General features: G+C 38.0%; 1 long non-coding RNA gene across 1 annotated transcript; it reads right to left on the bottom strand.

Annotated features, from left to right (window-relative positions):
- Window positions 1–1,308: 1,308 nt before the first annotated feature.
- On the bottom strand, window positions 1,309–23,501 carry LOC139148772 (uncharacterized). Its single transcript, XR_011556005.1, has 3 exons — window positions 23,368–23,501; window positions 2,587–3,021; window positions 1,309–1,839 (listed from the first exon to the last, which is right to left on the bottom strand). It is a non-coding gene; the product is annotated as an uncharacterized lncRNA (long non-coding RNA).
- Between the last annotated feature and the right edge of the window lie 491 nt (window positions 23,502–23,992).

Genomic DNA, 23,992 nt, shown 5'->3' with positions numbered 1-23,992 from the left:
AGTTAATACAGCTACTGTCCATGCGGGCAGTGTCACTCTCACTGCATACTAGCAGTGACAGAGATAGCTCTGGCTATTAAAGTAGCTGATGAAAAGTTAGGATCACGTGACGATCATGTGGTGCTAAATGACTTCCTAAGCGTGTTCAACTGTACAGTGTTCAGCTTGCTATCACAGCCTGTGAATATGTACGCCGCATTTGTATCATTGACAAGTGACTTTCAGTCTGGACTCAATTATCAATTCAATTATCAATTATCAATTATCATGCAATTATCAACCAATATACATACATGCAGGCTTTTTGCGACAAACTGAATATTGTGTGTTTCAAGCATGCTGTAGGGCGACAGCATGAACTGTATTTGATATACTGCATAGAAATATTAACAGTTGCAGCTTCTGCGGCGATACTAGGCCAACTTGTTTGTTTGTTTTACTAAAATTCATAAATTTTTAATTTTTTTATAGACAAAGGTAACGAAATAGACAAAATGGTTCTAGATCTTGTTTAATTATTACTAACATTTGAACAATTGGATGCTATCGAAATGTTATTCAATGTTTATTGAATTACCCATCAAACCTTGGAATCGTAAAGGAAGGGAATCAAAAAACTTTCAGGTCCCCCTATAGGCAGCGCAAAACTTTCAAGTTCCCCCCTACTACCCCCGAAATTTTCGAATCCCCCTGAATTCCTCCAGCCCCTCCTGTTTTTTGTGAGCGCAGCCTAACACTATCACATTAGCTCGACTTATGACAAAAAGATATGAATGCTTAGTATTTCCTCTTCAGAATTGGTTGGTGTGGTATGATCAAAATGTTTGATATAATACAACTCTCGATGTCCGACTTCTGCCAAAGACACCTATCGCTATCGATTTTCTGGAAAGACGTGCCATTTTCCCTACATCAGTTTTTTGTAATCCTTGCACGGCCTGAGGGTCCGGAACTAGACGTATTGAATCATTTTGATATTTCTTTTGGAGTGAATGTGTAGGTTTACCGTAGATGAATGATCAGAATTCTTGTTTATATCGCTATTTGGGGCTCGAATCATGACACATGACCAAAATGTTCACTACGCCGAAATCGGAAAATTATGCATGTATCCGGGCCATGTTTACAGACTTACCCCAAATCTGTGGGCACATAAATATCAAAACTGGATAATTGAAGGAAACTCTGCAGACTGTCGCGTTAGTGGTAAGCTGTTGCGTAGATCGTTGGGTTACAGTAACACGATGGCCCAGTCAGTAATACCGAGAAAAGCAAGCGACTGGGGCCAGTCTAGCATGCATAGGGGTGACTACTCTTGAATTGCTGTGTACTATGAAGCTACAACGTGAAACGGCATGATCCCATGATTGCACTGAAGCACACAGACAATGTCCGTTAAAACTTGATTTGAACACTACCACACTGGTAATTACTCGATTTGATGTTAAACACTGACACAGTATTTTATAACAGTATTTATTGCTCTAATAACGTGAATTATAGAAAAAGAGAGTTGAAGCTGATTATATTTCCTTAATACCAAAAGTGCAAAAAAGACGCAACTATCTCCGCTTCGGTTTGACGTAATGAAATCGTACAGTTGTAATTTTGATTCATTGATACAAAACTGTGGACTCAGGGTGTAGAAAATAGAGATATCATGCATACACAGCATGAAACTTGGATCCGGTCCATCTTCACAGTCTCCGTTTTGAGATCAATGACATACGCATTGTGTGGGCGACTGATTTCTCTGCATCTTGCGTTTGTGACCCCATAACAGTTTGTACCTCTGCATCTCTCATGAAGAGTCAATTGGAATTTTCCGAGGATCGGCAGCTGCAGCATAAACAAAGTTAATCTCTTAGAACTGATGCAAACACTAGTATGTAAGGATGCAGTGGTGTAAGCCTATGTATGGAATGTGAGCATGACTGACTAGCATATATTGCAGTTTCTGTAGTAAATTAATGGGCATCTCTGTAGCTTCCGACATGTAAATCAAAGCTGATTGTGACGACGGCCTCGATAGCGATAATAATGACGATTACTATAATGACGACGTAATTATTGATAATGATGATGATGATGATGATTACTGTGACCAAGACTACGACGACGACGTCGATGACGACAACGATGATGATGAAGAGGACGGTAATAATGAGGAAGGCGATGGTATTGATTACGTAGATGATGATGATCATGATGATGAGAATGATACCTGCTGTTGCTACATCCTATATTTTCCACAGTATTTGGTTTCGAAATGTACTGTATTTCAGTGATTTTTATTGTCTTGAATAGTTTCAACTGACACAACAATAAGCCTAGAGATATACCCAGGGGTGATGTTTATAGATATTTTACAATGTGAAGGGAAATTTGAGTGCTTGTAGTACGAACTTCCGCTTAACTAGACACCGACACAATACACTATTATGATATTCTATTTATTATGTTGTAAACGTATTCGTTTACGTACGTCCTTGGGTAGAATAGTTGCAAACGGCAATACATTTCGTCAATAACTGGCCTGATTATCGGAATAGCGGCTATGCAAGGGAGTTTAAAAAGTGTTTGTACCTGTATCATAGGGACTATTTCTCCGTCCATGTTAATGGCGATGTTTATGGGATTGAAGGATCGTTCAGCATCGCAAACTCTCACATAGTCGTCTTGTGACCCTTGACCTTCTCTCTTGTAACGTGCAGGCACTGATGGCATTTCATCAACGTTGGTGAACATGTCGCCATGTCGTGCGTTGATTCTTCGCTCTTGTTGACGTGTTAGTGTTACAATCGGCGACATTCTTGCTAAGTCACTCGGCGAACGGTTTTCAAGTTGACTGATGTATGTCAGATTACACTTTATTGAGTATATTTGGTCGTTGGTCAGTTTTATTGGACCTCGCTTACACTTACGGTGTCTTGCCGCCTCTGCCGTGCTGATCATAGTTAGGTACAACACCAACACAAAAGGAAGAACAAGTAATCTCGTAGTATGCCCCATCTCTGACTTCTGTGAGAATAAATCAGAAAAAAATATCGATTTCATGATCGCTGTGTTGATAGTTTCCGGTAGTTCTTCATCGTGGGACATCTCAAATTGAACCAAACAACAAACAACTAAGGAGATGTCACACAAGCATTCAAAAAAGAAGTGGGCGAAATATGTCATCGGAAAAAATCAGGGAGATGATCGTAATAAACTTTATTAAAAAATCGTTACAATGTTGTAAGTGCAAACAAGTGACCCTAGCGGCCGATAGAGCTTCCCTGTGTTATGTAGAGACTCGCTGTGTTATGTAGAGACGAAGCGTATAAATTTGTGAGACATATGCTTAATGAAAAAGGTGGAAATCTTTGATAGCTCATTTTAGCATTACCTGACATCGGTGTTCAAAATTTGTCCAGATTATGTACCAGACAGCAAGTCTGGTAACTTTCAAAAGTTACCTGCCCTGCCCTTCCAGAAAATTGCCAGCCCGGATTTTTCACATTTTCTATTATTTTGCAAATTACACGGTGAAGTTATACATTGCAAATCAATCACTGGAATTACTTCAGAAACTACATGTGATCTAGTCATATTTTATTTTCTGAATAAATGACATGTTGAAATGTACACCGGACACAAAGAACTTCAAAAGTCACTGCTATCAGCAGCATTCAAATCAGAAAAATTGGAATCGTAGTCCAAGTCAGCGCCTATAGCAGCTGCATGGATAGTAGCAGAACTGTTTGTTTGTGGGGAAGGAAAATCTACAGACTTCCCTTCCACTACATCTAGCAGCTCTGCAACAGTCCATTCCTCCATCGCCTGCGTCATGTCTCAGGCCTAAGTCTTTCTCCGGTACCTCTCCATGAAACTGGGCTTTCTAAATAATGATGGTAGGCGTAATTCCAGTGACAGATATTCGATTGCAGGAGCTGGGTCAAACACAGAAATTGAGCGAGAATGCATCTAAATCATCATTAACATAGACATAGTTGAGCTGTTGAGTCTAGACTGGTACTGGGTCTTGGTAATTTTCATCTGTTAAAATCCCCTCTCACACGCCAAACGAGCAATCGACCACATGTACATTTGTGTATCACGTAGTGGCTAGGGTCAGATTAGCTGTGGGTCCATGCACAGTCCCTCGTGAGCTATTCAGCTCTGGGACTATTCGCCCCATAGACGTGTGTACATAAGCGAGAAAAACCGCTTATGTACACACGTCTATGGGGCGAATAGTCCCAGAGCTGAATAGCTCACGAGGGACTGTGGTCCATGGCTGTGGTGTTTTCAGACAGGATTCCTGCCTTTTACGGGCTGGTTTTGACTTTTTACTATGTGGCGGGGTTAAAAATCGCAAAAGCCAAAACCAGCCCGTAAAAGGCAGGAATCCCGTCTGAAAACACCACAGCTATGGACCCACAGCTAGGGTCAGATCGACCGGAATTCTCATTCAGTGAGTAATTTGGATGGACGAGAGTTCAAGCTTTAAAAAGATAAGCATACGGTGAAAAATCAAACCAAAGCAATATATTCTGACAAAAATGTTGAATGTTGTATTTTTAATATCAATTTATTCCATTGATTGATTTTTCTGACAAGACCCTGAAGTGCTCAGTTGCGAGTGGAGTGATACGTACCGGCCGCCGCGTACTATGCATATAATAATTGCATATAACAATATTATTATATGCATAGTACGCGGCGGCCGGTACGTATCACTCCACTCGCAACTGTGCCCTGAAGTGCTTAGGTTGGCTCGCGGGGTCGCCGCGATGGTAGTCCATGTAACGTATAGGTAGCCTTGTCCTATTTTCAACCTCATGACACCCTCAAACGTAGACCATGGTACATGTTACTTTACCCGTGTACCGCTTGTGGTCTCCGATGCTCGTCGCAGATTTCAAGTCGTAACGTACGAAAAACTTGTCTAACCACCGGGCTGGTAAGATAAAATTTTTACCAGCCCGACGTCATTTTTACATGCCGCGGGCAGGCAGTATTTTCGAACACTGATTTAATACATTCCTTGGAACCTGTCTAGCAAACATGAAAGCTATCAGGCGAGTAATTTTTGACAAACAAATTTTTTGACTAAAAATGGCAAAAATTGCCGTCAAATACAATTGCAGATTTCATCATAACTTCAATATATCACATTAAGAGAATCCGTAGGAACCTCTACACCAAATTTCAAAGCTACCAGACAAGTTATTTCTGAGAAAAAATTGACCAAAAATGGCAAAATTTGCCCCACAAATACAAAATCGTAGATTTCATCATAATTCGAATATATCACATTTCAATCATCCCTATGAACCTGTATACCAAATATCAAAGCTATTTTTATCAAAGCTAATTGTTGTGAAAAAAATTGATAAAAATGACAAAAATTGCCTTAAATTAGCAAATATGCGAATACACATTTGCATATTTCTGCACAATTTGAATAAATCTGAAATGGGTTATCCCTAGCGACTTAAATCTTAAATATCAAAGCTGTCTGACCAGAAGTTTTGAAGAAGAACACTTTTTAAAGGTTTTGTGACTGAAAATGACAAACCTTTTCTTAAAAATAAAAATTTGCACATTTCATCACATTTTGATCAAATCTGAATAAGGTCATCCCTAGGGACCTGTATACCAAACATTAAAGCTGTCGGACCAGCCGTTGATCAGAAGAAAATGTTTGCCCAAAAATAGCAAAATTAGCCTCAAAAATACAAATTTGCATAATTCATCATAATTTGAGATAATGTGATCAATGTAGCTAAAAAAGAAAGAGGAGAAATCACTGAACAAAGCATTTAGATGAAACAGCAGCAATTCAACTGATCGGTGGCATCGCAGTCCTACCACTGTCAGTCATTATGAGTGGGTAGAAGGAAGTCATCCATCATGTAAAATGCGACTCTCCGAACTACGAAAGCCGCAGAGGGCCTTCCTACCAAAATTTCAACTCGACTGCTCACTTCAAAATTTTGCAAGTCGAGTTGAAATTGTAGGAAGTACGATTGCCCTCTGCGGCTTTCGTACCCACCCATTACCATTTAGCTTTGGAATTCCTGTGACTCTGCCCCTTTTCCTCTCGTACAATATTACCCTCGTCAAACTCCAAATTTTTAAGTTTCAATACTTATATGAAGCTTTGTGGCCGGTAGACTCTGTGAATGTGTCTGTCTGTATGTGTGTGTGTGTTTTCTATTAAATGATGACGTCAAGGTAAAACATGGTGCATGCGTAGAAGGTGTTTTAGCGAACATCCTTTGAGCAACGAACTCATTATGCATTAACTCATGTAAATATGGAAATCCGGTCACGACATGCGACATGCGACCTGCGACTTCAAAACTGCGACCTACGTCCTGCGAGTTTGAAACATGCGACCTGCGACTTCGGCATTTAGGGACTGGTCAGTTTCTTCGGCCTGGGGGGGGGCGGTGGATTATTTTTTGCTGACGTCAAAAAGTGACTGACCCCCCATATTCCAAATTTCGAAAACAGGGTGACCCCCCTCTGCGCGACAACGGTAAAACAAAAGGTGGATATATATTGTATATATATATAATATATATATATATATATATATATATATATATATATTATATTTTATATATATTTATTTTCAACAGTCATTATGTGTTTTAATGAAATTGTTGACATGTCAGTTGTAAGATAGGAATTTCGAAGAGTCAATTTTAAAGTTTGAATACAGTACATTTTGAATGAGCTGTGAATGTATTTCACACTTTCTATGCTTAACCAGATGTCCTGAACTGTTGTACAGACATGGATGTCAATCATTGATATCATAGAGGAAAAAGCAGTAAATCCAAAACTTTGATGGGTGACCCCCCCCCCATCACCAAAATCAAAAACAGGGTGACCCCCCATGAATCCAGCCATCCTATTAAATCTCCTGAGAAGCCATTACCGTACACACTAATCCAAACTTCCCTACAAATATCCGAGGCGAAACAAACATTTTCATTAACACAAAAAATCGGATAGAAATGTAGGAACACATTTTTGAAACGAATCAAACACAAACTCGACACAAAAACATTTTGGATAGTTAGGTGGGGAGCCTCTTTCACACTTTTTACAATTGCCATAAGCTTTCCCCACACAAACAAAACATTACCGTACACACTAATCCAAACTTCCCTACAAATATCCGAGGTGAAACAAACATTTTCATTAACACAAAAAATCGGATAACAATATAGGAACACATTTTTGAAACGAATTGAACACAAACTCGACACAAAAACATTTTGGATAGTTAGGTGGGGAGCCTCTCACACTTTTTACATTTTTTCTTGAACGTGATCGCATTTCTCACATGTTACGGAAAACACGCTTGCACAAGCAGTCGCTATTGTTGTTTAATAACGTCATGAAATCACGCGTGATTTAAAACTTTTCCCAGCCAATCTCGCGGGATTTTTTTTCAAGGTCTGTACTGCGGCATTTTGTGATACTGACGCATTTTGTAATAACTTACGCAAAATGTAATAAGGGGTATCAGCATTTTGTAATAACTGACGCATTTTGTAATAACGTTTGCAGTATTTTGTAATGAACCAGTCTACGCGTTTTGTAACTAGGGTATCAGCATTTTGTAATAAAAAATTGTCTACGCAAAATGTAACAAGGGTATCAGCATTTTGTAATAATTCGCACTTTTTATTAACAGTTAACGCATTTTGTAATAATTTAAAAAAACTTTTCCCAGTTTTAAAGCATTAACAGCTTTTTTTTGACTTTGGAATGGTATTACAAAGTGTGTGTTTACTCGTTAAGTAAGTACAAAAATTGATCACTCCCTGACTTCCATTTCAAATTAGAATGACTTAATTTTAGATAGCTGTCATCAGTATTTTTACCAACTGATCATCTGAGGCAGGTAACTACTAGATTTTGACTAGTTTATTATCACATATTTGAGAGAATCATTGGTATACATTGTCAGTTGATTTATTAAATAGAGGATAACAACATTCTTTCTGATGTACATGTATTGCAGACAACCAGCAATCAACAGGTAGATACTCAGATAAAATAAAATATAATAACATAAAATAAATTACTATACATCTGCCTTCGCAAACAATAGAATCGAGCTTCCGTAAAAACGGGCACGTAACGGGCATGCAGTAACCCCTTTACTTTCATATTTGATGATAAACATTGCATCATTGAATGGCTCCATACTGAAACTCCATACTGTACTTTGAAAATAACTTCTGATAAAAGAAACAGAAGTAAATGTATTACGACTGTTTACAGGTGAAAAATATTATGAGGTAATAACGACAGTTCACCAAGACGGCACTGTACAAATCTGACAGGACATCGCTGCTCGGCTCGTACATCCGGTGTTGGATGAGCGCGCGATGTAAATAAAGATGGCGCTTACCCTTAACCCGCTCGCAGAATATGCCTTTAAAGTGTATGGAATAATGCATCGGAAACGATGGGTACATATATTTTTGATAAAAAAGGAGATGTATGATATAGAAATACCGTGCGACGCGCTGACCATTAACGTTTGTTTGTGGGCATGTATTTTTGGTCAGTCACGTGGTTTAGCTCGACCAATCAAAATGCGACGGGCAGGGCATGGTAATATAATAATAACTTACGAAAATACCGCAAAGTAAGCATTCATACATTAGTGCAACGCATCGCCGGACGCGCTAAACGCGCGCTAGTGACTAAATCTATGTGTCGTTATACATTCTTTGCGTTATTTTCATAATAACCTTAACTATATTGAAGTAATCTAAAGTAAACAAAATTAAAACTAAACTAAACTAAACTAAACTAAGCTAAACTAAATAGTCAGAATAATCTGATGTGTTAGTGATTTGACTTGTTAGTCCCCGCGGACGAAGTCCTGCGGGGACTTACAGATTGGGTCCCGTCCGTCTGTGCGTCCGTCCGTCCGTCCGTCCGTCCGTTCGTCCGCAGCCGTTTCTCAGACACTGCAGAACCAATTTTGTTCAAACTTGGCACAAAGGCATAGCACTATGACCTACAGATGCACATCGATTTATTTTTCGATACGATTCAATATGGCCGCAAGGTGGCCATATTTTTGCGATTTTTCATGTCTTTGAGCCATAACTCAAACATCCTTGAACCGATTCTATTCAAACTTGGCACAAAGGCATAACACTATGGCCTACATATGCATGTAGAATTATATTGCGATACGATCCAATATGGGCGTGAGACGGCCATTTTGTTTGCGACTTTTCGTGTCTTTGAACAATTAACACAAACATCCTTGAACCGATTCTGTTCAAACTTGGCACAAAGGCATAACACTATAGCCTACATATGCATGTAGAATTATATTGCGATACGATCCAATATGGGCGTGAGGCGGCTATTTTGTTGCGATTTTTTCATGTCTTTGAACCATAACTCAAACATCCTTGAACCGAATTTGTTCAAATATTGCACAAAGGCAAAGCACTATGGCATACATATGCATGTATCAATTAACCTTGCGATAGGAGCCAATATGGCTGCAGAACTGCCATTTTGTTGGAATTTTGCATGTCTTTGAAGCTTAATTCAAAGGTCATTACACCGATTTTGTCCAAACTTGGCACAAAGATCATGCACTATGGCATACATGTACATGTCAATGTACTTCGTGACATGTTCCAATATGGTTGCCAGATTGTCATTTTTCCCCAATATCGCTGCTAGATGGTCATTTTTGGATTTCTTCTTGTCTTTGAGGCTTAATCATATGCAATTATTCCTTATCCAATGTTGTTGAGACTTGGTACAAAGATAAAGTACTATGGCATACATATGCATGTCTACTAATTTTGTGCTATGATCCATATGGTCAATAGACAGCCATTTGATTTCAATTTTGGTGTGATTTTTTATGTCTTTAAAACATAAACATAGGTCACTGTCCTTCGATGGACTGATTTTGTTTAAGCGTGATATGGCTGCATTCTTGTGCACATTAATTTGTTTCATTATATGATCCGAAATGGCTAATTACAACAGCATACCCGATCCCATACCATTTCTAAAATTCCACCAAAACATGTGTATAGTATGTGCCATCATGACACTAGAGGCAGTGAGGGCATCGTTATGTGTGATATAATCAAAAGTTCCTTCAATGGTCATTACCGGCAGAGATGGGTCAATTTTATTGAACGTTCCTCAGATTACTTTATTATGCAAGTCACAGGCCTGATGCACCCCGCATCAATATCATTCCACAGCTACGTAGACCACAGCTACCTAGACACCAAAGATTATAACAAAATGGACAAGCGGGGACTGTGTCATCAACGATGACTTGTTTAGCTACTAAAGCGGAAGTATATCTGACCTGTTGAGTATGTATGTATGTATGTATGTATGTATGTATGTATGTATGTATGTATGTATGTATGTATGTATGTATGTATGTATGTATGTATGTATGTATGTATGTATGTATCTATGTATCTATGTATCTATGTATCTATCTATGTATGTATCTATGTATGTATGTATGTATGTATGTATGTATGTATGTATGTATGTATGTATGCATGCATCTACGTGGGTAGGGAGGGAGGAAGGGAGGGAGAGAGGAAAGAGTGCCTGAGTATGCCTGTCTATCTATGTATCTATGTATCTATGTATCTATCTATCTATCTATCTATCTATCTATCTATCTATCTATCTATCTATCTATCTATCTATCTATCTGTCTGTCTGTCTGTCTATCTATCTTTCTATGGCTGTTATCATTTAATGATAATGGCAGATGGCAGGTATAACCAGTAGGATAGCGAATCAAATTTACCTTAATCTTAGTATCACAGGGCAGCTTATCCTGGCTCGTTGGCTAGACAAATTTTACCATTGGGCGATAGCGTAGATTCAAAGGAGGAAGACAACGTGAAAGAAATAGATCTATGAAAACAACCAATGGCTCAGTAGATATGAATTGTCACCTTTTAGGCCTACATACAAGGAAAAGTGGCTGGTCTGTCGATAGAGCTTTATTTTGTACTTGTCTATGGGATGATTAAAATAAATGATCATTCAGTATTTTAATTGACTGCTTCACGTCAGTGTTTATTTCAGTATATTTTGAAAAATATCAGCTGTCAGCATTGACATATTAACGTGCCCCTCCCATCTTATTACCGTAAATTATCGACAATCAACTTTAGAGAATCACATATCATACGTATAGAAGTTGCTTAGAATACTGCAATCTTTCGTACGTTATTTTCCACTTTAACCCTTTGCACACCAAGGCCCTGTGGTGGAGTTGACATTTGGAAGTACCATCTAGCATGACGTCTGACTTCTTAAATTAACAAAGACTGTCCACCATACCATTATAATTTTTGAATCACCATAAAATACTTGTCCCAAAAATATCCAAATTATGGTCACATGACATCATTAAGTATTCAATGGCCGCCAATATATAAAATATTGTATTTTTTTAAATATATTTCTTTATTTTCATAGGAATTCCTCATTAATTCATCATTTTTCATCACGAAACCTGTTTTCTATCACGTCAGCATGGACTGAAATGAAATTGTGACAAAAATTTTGAAAAAACACTGATATTTTGTATCATTTTGACCTGCTAAGTGTAATGTAAACAAAGGCTCTGTATATTGAGTGTTAGGTCGGTCAAAGCATAACGTAACATAACATCCAGCAACTAATATTATGAAATATTTCCCACAGTAAGTATGTATATTTTGAATGACAATGACACACCTGTTCCAAAATATGCTAATATTGGTCATGTGACCTGATTATGTATTCAAAATGGCCGCCAACAATATAAATTTATCATTATTTTTACACGTTTTCCAATTTTCCAGTAAAAGATAATCGATATTGTATCATATCCCAATGCTAAATCACTATTTATAGTGCCATGACCATGGACTTTGATGTAAACTTTATATATTATGAAAAACTTTACACAGATTTGATAAAACTTACACAATTTTTTTGTCTTCACTCATAAGTGAAGAATTACACACAGCGCCCTTGAATATGGGAACAGACAGGTCAAGGTATCCTATTTTATAACATCTGACAATTGAATTTATCAAACTTTGTCCACAATTACAAGATATTTTTGGAATTATGCAAATCTAGTCACATGACCTCATTAAATATTCAAAATATCCACCAGTATTCTAAATTTACAATGATTTTCACATATTGCTTCTCTTTCTGACGACATTCTAAAGAATTTATCCCTTCCTATTTCTCAATTATGTCTAAATGTATATTAGATTCCGTTGTCTACAACTGATGGTTCCAGGAAAATGTTTGTACACCGTCCCTCCATCCTACAGCGATTTTGCTGAATAAACTTGTCGATATTGTAACACAAACGTTTCGATATTGAGGTGGGAGCCTCAAGGTTCTTTCACTTTTTTATACATAAAAATTCATTTCTTTTCAAAGCTTTTGCGTACTTTTTTGGCTTCTAAAACAGATTAAGCTTGCACGGAATCGCCGCTAGACAACTGTACGCGACTGTACCTCTAAGTCTTAAAACGGATAAACAAAGACACAAACAAAATCACTATCCAAAAAATCATCGTTTCGGACGAAAAAACATCAAAATAAGTGTCTCACCATTCGTAAAATATCGTGTATTTAATGTTCAAAGACTGAAATATGCAGAGTTGGATTAGATTCAAACATGGAAGGGAGGAAAAAACTTCGTGACCGATGAACCAACGTGCGCGATCAAAGTTTCAAAATGGCGTCGCGACAAACTCAACAGCATTCCGAAACATCGAAAGCATAAATTTCGAGTAATGTTAGAATGAAAATCGATTCTAGAAAATAAACTTTTAGGAAGGTATACACCTCGCAAGTTAAAATCCACGGGGAATTTAACGGGTTGATTGGCAATTTTCGTTGTTCAAAAAACGCGTGGCCGACGTATGGTGGCCGCCATCTTGATTTTTAACAACAAATGCATCGTCGAAAACTCGGGCGTTTTCTGCAAGAGAACAGAGTAAACGACAAAAAAACGCATACTACCAATTTTAAAATCCCCATCGCTGGTTGACCAAATTCGTTTCGATTTATTCTTATTTCTACAAGTGAAAGGGGGAAAACTTCCGTACTATAAGGTGCCTCTTCCTACCTAGCGAGGTCAAATTTGGTGGGCGAAAATTCGACGGGAAAACACGGAAAATCATAGACGAAAATCTAAAAAGAAATTACTCTCAATAAACACAGTTTCTCAGTTGTAGCAGAAATCCTGGCTATGGTAACAAAGTTACCTGAGGAGCAAAGACATGACAATAAATAAAAATTCTCCGCACCGCAAGATGTTGCTAAACGCTACTGATGGCGTCCCCAAGCAACCATTTACATGCGTAACGCGCTTCGTACCAACGGTAGAGCAATTATCACCTTTAAACAATAGCGCACGTGTCGCGTTTCCAGACCGGTGGGTGGAGGGACGGTGGTTTGTAACATCATTTTTATGAACCCAATAAAAGCTTCGTTCAAATCACTGTGTACACTAATATTACAATCATTTGCAAACTCAGAATTTGATTATTCGAGTTTTGCAAACTTCATTCCAATATACATGCAAAACATAAGATACACAATTTTATTGTAACCAAAAACAATATTTATTGTTTTTCTTTTGTAAAAAAAATAAAAATAATGTAGCAACGCCCTAAACATCAGACCGAAACCCTCAAAATGTCACAAGGGAACCATTTCTGGATAAGGTTGGTTTTGTTGCATGTACATCATTAGTATAATAAAATTAGGTCGTAGTATACAACACTGTCAATGTTGATGATGTCGCTGTCTTTTATCATATTCTGAGCTCTGCATGTCATCTCCAAGCCTTCCTCTTTCCATCCACCAACAGTAATATTGAATAAAAAATGCAGAAAGGTCTGCAGTATGTTGTCTTTTCAAAGTACAGTACTGTATGTAAAACCTATTAAAACTTTCTCAGTTTGTTTTCTCAATTGTAAATCGCATAATCTCATTCTGTCTTCAATTGCATTTTGAATGTCAACTCAGACCCCCTTATATGGCGTTAATATGATAACCTAGCACCGGTAGTGAGATATAATCTCGATATCATTATATGCTATCACATTTTTACGTATTCAGAAACCACAAAGCATTTTAAAATACATACAATATCAGCGGATGTTTATAATTATTACAAAATGCGTTAACTAATGTTACAAAACGCGTTTTATTACAAAACGCTGATACCCTTATTACAAATCGCGTAAACAATATTTTATTACAAAACGCTGATACCCTTATTACAAAATGCGTAGACCATTTTATTACAAAATGCTGATACCCTTATTACATTTTGCGTAAGTTGTTACAAAATGCGTCGTATTACAAAATGCCGCAGTACAAGGTTTAAAAAAAAGTTTAGGGTCGGGGGGTTTGAACTAGGGTAGGTCGGGTTACCGGAAACACACAATTTTTTTTTTAGGCCTAATAATGACAAAACTGCCTTTTTTTAACTATTATTTCAGTCATTAAAAAGCATCTTTTTTAGAGAAAACCTGAGACAAAAAGGAAAATATTTGCATCAATGAGAACGAAAGATATCTTGTCATTTTTAGCTCACATTTGGTTTTACCAATGTGAGTTTATCGTATAGGCTGAAGTCGATGGCGTCTGTATGTATGTGTGTATGTATGTATGTATGTATGTATGTACAGTATGTCCGTCAACATCAAAAACACGCAAACCGCTGCACGTTTCAGCTTGGTATTTGGTGTATAGATGCATCCTGGGCTATAGATTGGATTTTGTTCAAATGAAGTCTGCACTGCCAAAATTATGCAAATGAGCTTACAAAATGTGAAAATGGTTAAGAATTAATAACTCAAGAACCGCTTTTTTTGATTGCTTTGAAAATTTGTGTGCAAGCACCTTAGTCAACCTTATACAGTTTTATGAATATTGTGAAGATATCCTTAATTTTGTAATTTTGCCGAATTTTTTTGTGATTTTTCTCATTTTCAGTAAAAATTCTTCTTCTCTGAAACCGCCGGCCCAATCGCTCTCAAATTTGGGTTGTCTCTTTGCAAGGGTGTTACTCTTCTAATTTGTTGAAATTATGACAAAATTGGGAAAATTACTATTTTTGTGCAATTTTGTCATTTTTGGTCAAAAAATCTTAGACAATGTTTCCTTTTAAAACCCCTGGACAGACAGCTTTCATATTTCGTACACAGACGTACAGAGATGACAATAGTTAGATATGTGGAAATTGTCCTGAAATATAAAAAATTGTATTTTTAAGACAATATTGTCATTTTTGGTCAAGAAAACTTTATCTCAACATTACTTGTTGATAGCTTTGTAATTTGGTATAAAGTCCCTTGTTTGATAGCTTTGAAATTTGGTATAAAGTCCCGAAAGATGTTATTAGATAAATTTTCTGCTCAAAGTGTTGGGAAATCCCAAAATTTGTATATTTTAGGTACTTTTCTCAGTTTGTGACCTTAAATGACCTATACTAACCCAGGATATGTTGTGAGACAATTTTGAAGGCTGTGAACATAATTTTGTCATATTTGATACCACTATGTTGGAAAATTTGATCCAGAAAACAAAGCTGAGGTGATTTTTTTCATTTTGGACCAATTTTTGCAACTTTTCTATGTAAGACATACAAAAACCGATGAGAAATTTGGATCCAGGATAATTCCAGATGTTGTGATCACCACCCACAGTGGAAGGCATTTCACTATCTGTAGCTAACTAAAGTGCTGTTTACATTAGAATGATATCACTCATGGCATTAATTAAAAATCTCCAAGGTTGTAAATGTACTTCCTGTCATTTGGTCTTATGTAATACCAAGGGGTGGAACATTTGATATGCAGGAGGGGGTAGGAATTAGAAGATCAATGATGTAGCATTACTTTTTTACCAGATCCCTTGTGCATTTTTTGCCCACTCCCACCTTTTCTTTTTATCAAGCTTAGCCTTCTCTGTTTTTTGTTGTTGACATTTGCTTATGTATTTAGGATCTGCTTCTCCCATTGCTATAGAAGTTGATATGCATGTTCCTAAAGATGACCTCCAGTACCTAAGTTGGAGACCTTATTTGCTTTTGTCATTCTTGTTTTTCCTGGTTTAAATATTTCTCGAATGGACCAATTCAAACCGAATGTGAGCACATAGTGTCCTTGACGGTATTTTTCTATCTCTAAAATAAGTCGCTGTATCAAATATATATATTGTGAAATATTTGTGCATGTTGCTTTCTCATACTGAATTCTCATAGAGACTACAGAAAAGTATCAGGAATTTGTCATGCTTTCCATATGAACTGTAGATTTCATAATGGTACACTTTCACTTAGCAAACATCAAGATATCTCTGACATATATCTCTGGTTTATTAAAGTATGGCACCCGAAGGGCGCACCGAAAAATATGAAACATCCTGATATCTCTGATATATATGTCTTGCATATGAGTAATGCACCGGAAGGACGTGCTGAAAAATGTCTGATATATTAAAGTAATGCGCTTGAAGAGCAAACTGAAAAATATTGAACATACAGATATCTCTGATATATGTGTGTCTGATATGTCAAAGACGGGCGTGCTGAAAAATATCTCTGATTCTTAAAGTTACGCGCCCGGAGGGCGCGCCGAAAAATGCAACTGAATGATGACATTTGTGGCTGACGCGATGCATTTTAGGCAATGATGAGCCTGTGTCAAAATTCAAAAACACACTGACCCCCCCTATTGGGCATTTCAAAAACATGGTGACCCCCCATCACCAAAGTCAAAAACAGGGTGACCCCCAATGAATCCACCAACCCCAGGCCGAAGAAACTGACCAGTCCCTTAGACCTATAGGTGTAACCTGCGACTTCACAACAGCGACCTGCGACTTCACAACTGCGACATGCGTATATAAGAAAATGAGAGCAACTTTACACATCGTTTTCTACCTTTGATAGTGATGCCGTATATTGAATCGATCAATGTGGTTTAATGATATGGAGAAACATAGCGAGACACCGTACGGTGAATCGATAGTGCTTTGACCCTGTTCATGTGATCTGGGTCCCCGGGAAAAGAACCGGTTATGTGTTAGAGTGATTCGTCTTAACGGTGTTTCGGAACCAGACTGCGGTTCCTTCATCAGTCGCTCGAATTGTTTTGTTTTCCCACATGTTAATTTGATAGTAGCGATTGTTCATCAAATAGAGATGCTAGTATGGTTATAACGAATCTGGCTTCTCGTCTTCGAGGACGAAGATGACTTCATCACACAACCAAGCGGAGGGGATACAAAACAAGAGAGCGACTGATGAAGGAACCCCATTTTTGGTTCCGAAACACCGTTATAATTAAGACGAATCACTCAATCAACAAAGCGGTTTACCGGGGACCCAGATCACATGACTATGGAAACTAGGGATGTATTCCGCACAAATAAATGCAATGATCCTTTTATTCACCATATCGTAATATTAAACAAACTTGATAGAGCCGATGTGTGGAGTTGCCCTCATTTTCCTTTATATTGAGTCGCAGGTACGTCATAGTCACAGTCACATCTCGCAGACAGGCCCACAGTCGATCTGCGACTTACAAACTGCGAGATAAATAATGTCTAGGGCTGGGTGGGGTGCATGGTCACCGAATCGAAGTACAACAACCAAAGAATACTTCTTTAGGCCTAAACTAGGTCATTTCGATCTGTGAAATAGCCACCACTTTAGGAAACAACATAATATATATTATATAACAACATGCTTGTTGAAGTAGGCCTATCAAAACAAATTTTATTCTTGAAAATCGGTGATCAGTTGAGCATTGTCCCTTTTTAAACCGGACTTTGAAAGCAACCTTATTGAATATTAAATTTGTATAGGCCAGAAGGAATAAAAGCCATGTACCCAATGATATAGTTGGCACGATGATAGCCCAGAACAGCTGAAAGATGACACATCACCTGGACGTGATTGGTCCCACTAAAACGACATTTTGACTTATTTGATTTAAAGTCTGGTGCCTATGGAAGACCGGTCACGACATGCGACATGCGAGTTTTTTTAAACTGCGACCTGGGAGTTCTTAAACTGCGACATGCGAGTTCTTAAACTGCGACATGCGAGTTGCAAAACTAATATGGCGTTTGCATACATGTCATTTCGTTCTCCTCCTAACGATGGATTACAGAGGTAGAGACTAGCTTATTTCTGCATACTTCTACAATGGATACACCGTGGGAGAAATAGCGGCCACGTTAGGACTCAGACATGTATGGAAGACCGGTCGTGCCTCACGAGGCACACAGTCCATGTAGCCGACAATGAGATGCAAATGATATGCGGTCAAGGTCTCCTCAACTAACTTTCAGCTGGTTCTTCACTTTCAACTATTCTTATAGTATTTTTTACAAAGGCACAGACTTATTCTACCTGCAACTTAAAACTGATAGTGATTTTGTAGCTCATTCTTTACTATTTTTCATAGTTTTTGGTAGCCGGTAACAGACACTTCGTGTTTCGTGTCGGCTACATGGACGATTTGCCGGTCACGACCTGCGACATACGACCTGCGTCTTTAAACTGTGATCTGCGACCTAACCCTAACCCTAACCCCTAACGCTAACTAACCCTTAATAAGTTATGCCGTTACAATTTTTCCCTCCCTTGGCCTAATCTCCAGGGTTGAGAGCGAAGTAAGGCTTTTTACAAGAGAAAACCTAACCCCTAACCCTAACCCTAACCCTAACCCTAACCCTAACCCTAACCCTAACCCTACCCCTAACCCTAACCCTAACCCTAACCCTAGCCGCAGATCGCAGTTTTAAAAACTCGCATGTCGCATGTCGTGACCGGTCTTCCATAGGAACAAGGCAAACAAAATAGTTTTTTTTTCTCTAGTCATCGCCCGCATCACTTTAAGACATGTAATCATGTCCTGTTTTTTATTCCCCGCGGACGAACTCCGGCGGGAACTTATAGATTGGGTCCCGTCTGTGCGTGCGTGCGTGCGTGCGTCCGTCATCAACAGTTTCTCAGAAACTGCTGAACCAATTTTGTTCAAACTTGGCACAAAGGCATAGCACTATGACCTACAGATGCACATCGATTTATTTTGCGATACGATTCAATATGGCCGCAAGGTGGCCATTTTGTTGCGATTTTTCTTGTCTTTGCACCATAACTCAGACATCCTTGAGCAGATTCTATTCAAACTTGGCACAAAGGCATAACACTATGGCCTACATATCCATGTCAAATTATTTTGCGATACGATCCAATATGGGCGCGAGGCGGCCATTTTGTTGCGATATTTCATGTCTTTGAACCATAACTCAAACATCCTTAAACCGATTCTGTTCAAACTTGGCACAGAGGCATAACACTATGGCCTACATATGCATGTCGAATTATATTGTGATATGATCCAATATAGGCGTGAGGGGGCCATTTTGTTGCGATTTTTTCATGTCTTTGAACCATAACTCAAACATCCTTGAACAGATTCTGTTCAAATTTGTTACAGAAGCAAAACATTATGCCGTCATATGAACACCAATTTATTTCGTGATATCATCCAATATGGCCGACAGGCGGCCATTTTTTTGCGATTATTTCATGTCTTTGAACCATAACTCAAACATCCTTGAACAGATTCTGTTCAAATTTGTTACAGAAGCAAAACATTATGCCGTTCATATGAACACCAATGTATTTCGTGATATCATCCAATATGGCCGACAGGCGGCCATTTTTTTGCGATTTTTTCATGTCTTTGAACCATAACTCAAACATCCTTGAACAAATTTTGTTCAAACTTGGCACAAAGGCAAAGCATTATGGCATACATACGCATGTATCAATTAACCTTGCGATAGGATCCAATATGGCTGCAGAACTGCCATTTGTTGGAATTTTGCATGTCTTTGAAGCTTAATTCAAAGGTCATTACACCCATTTTGTCCAAACTTTGCACAAAGATCAAGCACTATGGCATACATGTACATGTCAATTTACTCCGTGACATGTACCAATATGGCTGCCAGATTGTCATTTTTTTCCAATATTGCTGCCAGATGGTCATTTTTGGATTTTTTCATGTCTTTGAGGCTTAATCATATGCAAATATTCCTTAACCAATGTTGTTGAGACTTGGTGCAAAGATTAAGTACTATGGCATACTGTACATATGCATGTCTACTAATTTTGTGCTATGATCCATATGGTCAATAGACAGCCATTTTATTTCAATTTTGGTGTTATTTTTTTATGTCTTTGAAACATAAACATAGGTCAATGTCCCTCGATGGACTGATTTTGTTCAAACGTGATACGAAGATAGAATACTACATATGCACTCTAACGTTAGTGGTTGTATTGAACACTTTTGAATGCAGTTTAAGTGTTCAGTTAGAAAAACTAGAATGCATGTGTTCAGTTTAGAACATATAGTGTCTTTATTTTTGAACGCATTTTATGTGTTCAAAATTACATGAAATAGAACACTGTTTACGCATCAGCATAACACTTTTTGAACACAAATTAAGTGTGCAGAGTAAGTAAATAGAATGCTGTGTTCTGGAAAGCAGACCACCATGTACACACAGAAATGTTGTGACTGACAAATATTGTAATGTGGCAAATGGCATGTTAACTGGCCAGACTATAACGTTTGAGTTACAGTTATATTAGAAAATTGTTGCATGTTTAATGCTGAGCATTAGGAGTTACCGAACACTAGTATTTAGCATTCAGAACACTAGCATTCTAATTGTGATTTATAAAATTTGTGTTTGGACTCACGAAAATGGCCCGAAAATTTGTAACTGTCTAGTGTAAACACAAAAAGAGATAATTATTAAAATTAGACATTAAGTGACTCACAATATTGCGAGAGAGGGTACTCTACGGCAAAAATACACTTCTGAGGAGTGTCATGTGCTTATCGCCGGGCCACAGTTCACACTTGGTGCCTATTCAATGCCATTTTGCCACGATATACAATACTTACCGTAGCAGTCAAACTTTCTGTGTAAACAGCTATCACAAAATACTGGCAGAACTCAATCGCTAAAATCATAGAATGTGAAAATACCGCCAGCAACAAAATGCGTCGTCTGCAGCAGCGGCGCGGCTTGCATCTAATGTGCGCATGTTCAGAGGGGCTCTCGTGTGACCCGAGGAAGCCCGATTATCCGGACGTCATACTCGGGACACCCAGGAACACAAGTGTTCATTTAGTTGGTAACACTAGTGTTCTCTGTTGGCGTTCTATTAGAATACGAATATTCACAAATTGAACACCAGTGTTCTGGAAGATTTTTGTCTTCACGATTTTATCGAAATAAATAGTTTTTAAGACATTTACGTCCTTTTATTATAAGCAATATACTTGAAAACATTTTCAGAACTACCACATGTGCCTTTGATTTCAAAAAGTGTTCACTGACTCGAATTCACATATATACGAGTCAAACAAAATATTTGTTCGTTTTTTGTTTTTTCAGAGGAGTTACTGGAGCAGAAAACAGACTAAAGACATCGTGATGTGTGTTTCTGACTAAAATAATGTTGTCTGGATAAAAACACGCGACAAAAACTGTTATCAGTTGGTGTTAGAACGGCAGCGATCTATGGCTGACCACATCCATTCTATTTCTGAACACAAAAGTTCAATACTTGAACACACATGACACTTCCCATGTGATCAAACTGAACGCATCCGACGCGTCATAAGCGTCCAAACGTTTAGAGTGTGGCTGCATTCTTGTGCACATTAATTTGTTTCATTATATGATCCGAAATGGCTGATTACAACAACATAACCGATCCCATACCATTTCGAAAATTCCACCAAACCATGTGTATGTGCCGTCATGACACTAGAGGCAGTGAGGGCATCGTTATGTGTGATGTAATCAAAAGTTCCTTCAGTGGTCATTACCGGCAGAGATGAGTCATTTATTGAACGTTCCTCAGATTTCTTTATTATGCAAGTCACAGGCCTGATGCACCCGTTGCATCAATGTCATTCCACAGCTACCTAGACCACAGCTACCTAGACACCAAAGGTTATAACAAAATGGACAAGCGGGGACTGTGTCATCAACGATGACTTGTTCTTAGTGTGTTTCCACCAAAATACTTACTATAATTTTAGCAAACGAATGACCAATGGTGACACACAGATTTAGTGAAAACGAGTCAAGATGTAACTGAATTTGTGGCAATCTGATGATGAAATGGTTGATACTAAAAAACTTCGAGCAATCACATCATGTTTTGAACCACAAGTCAGAATTTTAAGGCGATATTGCGTGCAACTTACGGAAAATTTTCCCAATCAGCATGATAATACACTGTGAAGCGTCGTGAAAAGACGGACACAACTATGAATAAAACTGAAGAGAGTGCGTTTCTTGACCGCTTTGCATAGAGCCCTTAGTTGAACGAATTTCGTTCGAGTTGTATAGAGTAGCCATGGAAATTGAATAGTACAGGCAAGCGAATGTTGATCCGGGTGATCACGGATATCCTACTGAGAGTTGAACGTCTCGTTGAGTTTGTTTCGCAGTGGCAGATTAAACAGACATTACTTCATCATCCAATTATCCCAAATTATTTCCAATCGTGTTTTACATTTAAAACTTGAATTGCAAGATTTAAAAAGGGGGAGGATGAGAGGAGAATAATAAGCCAAGTCATCTTTCTCAGCCAACAACCTTGCTATCTGCTTTTTAACAGAAATTGCCTACTTGTGCGTGATCCAGTGTAACATTAGAGTTCTATTCATCAGCTTATGCGTATATATCTTCTATTTGTCGCCGCTGGCTCCTTGCTGGACCGAGTTATTCAGTGTGATATATGACAGAGATTTAAGACACAGACACAGCACCTAATTTAAAAAGTACTAGAAAACCGCAAGACAAACTTTGCTGACAGCTTGCTTGGAACTGCGTCTTCATGATTTTGTCATCCCACAGGGTCAAGCGAGCACCAAACTGATTAATTGAATATTACATTTTGGTCAACTCAGGTCTGCGCTGTGTCTATCTAGGTGTCTATCAGTGTATAGGATTTCAATGCAAGGGGTCCATATAGTTGTTTGCACAAACTGAAACAATTCAAGCTTGTGTTCTAAAATTATTCAATACATAATAGTATTCAATCAATGAATCAGTGAGGTGTTCGCTTGCCATTCGTAAACTTACAACTGCGGCTGTATATGAAAATAAATCCCGTCTTCAAACAGTGTTCAAAGCACAGTACTGACATACCAACATGCTTCAAGCGTCAAAAACGGGAAATCTCACCTTAAATCAGTCTTTTGATTTCAGAATGTTGATTCCTCTTGACAAAGATGATTTCTACCGATATTGGCTTACCTTTGTCGGTAAAGACAAACTCACATTGGAAAGATAGTCCACTTTGACGACTTAAATCTGTTACAGCGAACTATAGAACTTTTTATTTATGTGGGTGCTTGGGACTTTACCATTTTATCCAGAGGGGAAGTTTTAGAAGTTTGCAGAAAGAAATAAGTTCTTCCACAAAACTGTGATTAATCTCTCAAGTGGTTCAACCTACACAAATCTCGAGAATATTTTGGCATCATCTACTTTTATGATTTCTAAATATCTCTATTTCCCCTTTTCTATGAAATCCACAAGTGATACGAAAGCAATTTTGATGACATCCTGTCACATTATTTTTTTGTGTTTCTCTTCAGTTTGTACAACATGCAGTATTTCGTTCTTCGTCACAAATTATAGAATTACCAGTACCAGGGATTAACTTGTGTCAACAGAGTTTATATGTGTATAGTGTCCCGTGTTTTGTTGACAGGCGGATTTTAGTCCGGACGAGAATGTCCTTGTGAATAATAACATCATTTATTGTACACTTAGTCTACTCGTTTCATACTTGTATTCCAGCATA

Source organism: Ptychodera flava, chromosome 13 (genome assembly GCF_041260155.1).
Source record: "Ptychodera flava strain L36383 chromosome 13, AS_Pfla_20210202, whole genome shotgun sequence".
Classification (NCBI taxonomy): domain Eukaryota; kingdom Metazoa; phylum Hemichordata; class Enteropneusta; family Ptychoderidae; genus Ptychodera; species Ptychodera flava.
This window is presented reverse-complemented; position numbering and strand designations above follow the sequence as displayed.